This window comes from Macaca fascicularis, chromosome 4 (assembly GCF_037993035.2).
Source record: "Macaca fascicularis isolate 582-1 chromosome 4, T2T-MFA8v1.1".
Taxonomy (NCBI): domain Eukaryota; kingdom Metazoa; phylum Chordata; class Mammalia; order Primates; family Cercopithecidae; genus Macaca; species Macaca fascicularis.
In genome coordinates this window covers 127,426,310-127,430,692 of record NC_088378.1, presented here as the reverse complement: position 1 = coordinate 127,430,692, position 4,383 = coordinate 127,426,310, and the positions used below count along the sequence as shown (strand labels likewise).

Sequence of the window (4,383 nt, the reverse complement as noted above, 5' to 3'; positions counted from 1 at the left end):
CTTACAACCAGTCACAGCAAGGCCCTGGAGAATCTTTCCTCTACTGAATGCAAGCAGCTGGGGCATCCCTCCCAGATGAAACATGCTGAAAGAGGAGTGGTTAGGAGCACAGGTCTCAGGGTGGGTGCTGCCACTTCCAAGCTGTAAAACCCTGGATCAGATTAGTTCACCTCTCTGGGCCTCAGTTTTCCCATCCGCAAAGTGGGGATGATAATAGCATCTCCTCGCAAAATTGTTAGAAGGTTTTGTTTTTTTGGTTTTTTTTTTTCCAGCTTCAGATTTATTTGTACAAATAGCAGAGGAGAACACCAGCCCCATGCAGACGGCAGCCCAGGGGGTTCATACCAGTCCTTCTGTCCTCATGTTGGCGGACAGAGATCTTTACTCTGAAACCTTTGTAGGGGCCTGGGCAGCTTTGGGAGCCTGAGCTGGAGCTGAAGCTGGAGCTGCAGCCTGGGCCTTAGTTTGGTCCTTGGCCTTTGACCGGCACAGCCTGAGCCCTCTGGTAATGCAGGCATGAACACACTTCCCAAGCTTGGGGTGGGCAATGTAGGCAAGTCAGTCGATCTTGCAGCTGACACGCTTTGGGATCTTGGGCTTAACCTCCTTGGGCTTTATGAGGACCTTGATAGCCTCAGCACGTGTCCTCATGGCTTGGCATCGCTGGCCTGCATCTTCTTTAGGCTCTTCTTGTCGTGCTTCTCGGCAAGGTGCATGCTCCTCAGGAACTTGGGGTCCACCCCGTTAAGACATTAGTATCTTTGTGATCAGGGTTTCCTGATGCCATTTCTGTGCCATTTTGGGGACTGGTTGTGTGTGTTGTGGTTCTCGGACTTTGCCATGTCTGCACCTTAAGCCGTGGCTGCCGAAGCGCCTAGAAGAGCTAGAAAGTTTAAATGAACTAATCTATGTAAAGCATTCAGCATAGGGCCTGGCGCATAGAAGGTGCACAACATGGGCTATTAACATTACTACTGCGATCAGGACCACCCCGACCAAGTCATGCGCTCCTTTGGGGGAAGGAACTGCATCTTATTTATCTTTGTCTATTTGAGCATTTGCCATGGGACTTGGCACACAGTAGGTGTTCCATGTCTTAGATCACGTTCCCCAGAAGCAGATCCTGAGATGAGGATTCATAGCTAAATGATTTGGGAGTGCTCCCAGGGAAACTGGAGAGGGACTTGGGAGAGCAAGACAAGAAAGTAAGAGGCCAAGAAGGGTGCAGATTCAGGAAAAATTCTGCAGAGGGTGACTTCAGCCTGATCTCGCAGGGGAACTTGGGAGTGTAAGTTACACCTCAGGATTGTCCTCGCTCCAGGCAAGGGAGCTGGGACTTCACTCCCCTGCACCCCAGTCATTGGCTAAGGTCTACCATGAAAGGGATAGACTTCCAGGCACTTACCGTTATGCTCCAGTAGCAGAGGGCAGTATCGAGAGACCACCTAGAAGGGAAGGCACCCAGGGGCCAGGAGTGTCTATGAAAATGGAAAAGGGGTGGAGGGGACCTGCCACCTTCCATAAATGTCATCCCAGCCTCTGAAGGGTCACAGTTCCCCAGAAAATCCAGGACAGTGGAGGCAGAGCGGACGGGGGGACTGCCAGGCCGTGGGAGCAGCTCTAACTTCCACGTTGGTCAGAGCCGTGAGGGTCCACTGAGCGGCCAGCCTCCCTACCAGCTGACAGTGGCAGGCCTGGGACTGCCTGAGTAGGTCTTAAGGGCCCCTACTATGTGCCTGGCATAGATACTGAGTTCTTCACATGATTTTCTCATTTAACCCTCACACCACCCCTGGACAGATGACTCTGAGGCATGGAGGCATGGCATGGAGAGGCCTACCTGCGGCCCCCCAAAGAGTGAAGGGCAAATTTGATTGATGTCATTAAGAAATGCAAATGAAAACCACAATGAGCTACCATTTCACACCCACTAGGGAGGTTATAATAAGAAATCTTTAATGAAACATAAGTGTTGGTGAAGATGTGAAGAAATGAGATCCCTCACACATTGCTAGTGGGAACATAAAATGGTACGGCTGCCGTGGAAATTCGGCAGTTCCACCATAAGCTAAACACAGAAGCACCACAGGACCCTGCAATTCCACTCTTAGTATAGACTAAAAAAAATTAAATACACTTGTTCAGACAAAAGCTTGCACAAGAATGTTCACAGCAGTGCTATTCACAACCCCAACAGTGGAAACAACCCCAATGTCCACCACTGATGAATGGAGACACAAAATATGGTACATCCACCCAATGGAATATTATTCAGTCATAAAAAGAAATAAAATACCGATGCATGCTACAACATGGATGAACCTTGAAAACATGATGCTGAGTAAAAGAAGCCAGACACAAAAGGCCATATAGTACACAATCCCATTTATTGGAAATATACAGAATGGGGAGATTTTTAGAGACAGAATGCAGATTGCTGGCTGCCAGGGGCTGGGAGGCGGCAGGGACTGAGGAGCAGCGTGGAACGGAGGAGTGGTGACAGTCAAGCAGCATTTTCTTTTTTTTCCTTTTTTTTTCAAGATAGGGTCTCACTCTGTCACCCAGGCTGGAATGCAGTGGCGTGATCTCCGCTCACCACAGCCTCAACCTCCTAGGCTCAACCAGTCCTCCCACCTTAGCCTCCCAAGTAGCTAACTACATGGGCACACCATCACAACAACTCATTTTTGTATTTTTTTGTAGATACAGGGTCTCCCCATGTTGCCCAGGCTGGTTTTGAACTCCTGGGCTCAAGCAATCCACCCGTCTCAGCCTCCCAAAGTGCTGGGATTACAGGTGTAAGTCGCCGTGCCCAGCCTGCACAGCATTTTCAACGTACTAAATGCTGCTAAATTATACACTTTAAGGGCAGGTGCAGGGCTCACGCCTGTAATCCCAGCACTTTGGGAGGCCAAGGTGGGCGGACTGCCTGAGCCCAGGAGTTCGAGACCAGCCTGGGCAACATGGTGAGACCCCCTCTCTACTAAAAATACAAAAAAATTAGCCAGGCATGGTGGCACACACCTGTAATCCTAGCTACTTGCAAGGCTGAGACAGGAGAATCGCTTGAACACAGGAGGCAGAGGCTGCAGTGAGCCGAGATTGCACCACTACACTCCAGCCTGGGCAACAGAGTGAGACTGTCTCCTAAATAAATAAATAAATAAAATATTTTAAAATGGTTAAAATGGCAACTTTTATGTGTACTTCACCAGAATTCTCTTAAGTTAAAAACAAACTGTGAGTTTTGAACCTCCCCTCCAAGGGCCTGGGAGCTGCCAACACAGTCAGCCACAGTGTTTCCAGATGGACAGAACGAATCAAAAACATGTCTGCCAGATACTATGCCAACAGGAAGATGGGACTCAAGTTGTTTTTAAAATTTTTTGTGCCTTGGCCCGCTGGAGAAATAAAATCTCTGACCTTGAGTTCATAGAGGCCTGAATGTAAATGCTAGTTCCACCACTGGCTGTGTGACCTTGGGCAAATCACTGAGTCTTTCTGGGCCTCAGTTTTCTCATCTGTAAAATGGAGATAAGCAGCAGCTCTTCGTTAACTCATGAAAAAGCCTTGGCCGGGCGCGGTGGCTCAAGCCTGTAATCCCAGCACTCTGGGAGGCCGAGGCGGGCGGATCACGAGGTCAGGAGATCGAGACCATCCTGGCTAACACGGTGAAACCCCGTCTCTACTAAAAAAAATACAAAAAACTAGCCGGGCGAGGTGGCGGGCGCCTGTAGTCCCAGCTACTCGGGAGGCTGAGGCAGGAGAATGGCGTAAACCCGGGAGGTGGAGCTTGCAGTGAGCTGAGATCCGGCCACTGCACTCCAGCCCGGGCGACAGAGCGAGACTCCGTCTCAAAAAAAAAAAAAAAAAAAAAAGAAAAAGCCTTAAGCATATTGCAGGAACACAGTAAGGACCAGCAAGGGTTCGTTTCCTTCCTCCCTCTCCTTTCCCCACACATGCCCTTGACATTTATCCCAGCCAGATTTCACCTATACAGTTACTCTCCCAGGAGGCTGTGCACAGGGCAGTACTTGTCGAGGTTCTCTGATGGGCCCTGCCCTAGGATGTTTACACTTTCCTTTTTTTTTTTTTTTTTGAGGCAGAGTCTCACTCTGTCCCCCAGGCTGGAGTGCAGTGGTGTGGTCTCAGCTCACTGCAAACTCCACCTCCCAGGTTCAAGCGATTCTCCTGCCTCGGCCTCCTGAGTAGCTGGGATTACAGGTGCGTCCCACCACACCTGGCTAATTTTTGTATTTTTAGTAGAGACGGGGTTTTGCCACGTTGGTCAGGCTGGTCTCAAACTCCTGACCTCGGGTGATCCGCCTACCTCAGCCTCCCAAAAGTGCTGGGATTACAGGCATGAGCCACTGCGCCCGGCCG

The 4,383-nt window shown here is 49.9% G+C and overlaps 1 pseudogene; it reads right to left on the bottom strand.

Moving 5' to 3' along the window:
* Positions 1-265: 265 nt before the first annotated feature.
* Positions 266-842, bottom strand: LOC102136089 (large ribosomal subunit protein eL29 pseudogene; annotated as a pseudogene).
* Positions 843-4,383: the final 3,541 nt, after the last annotated feature.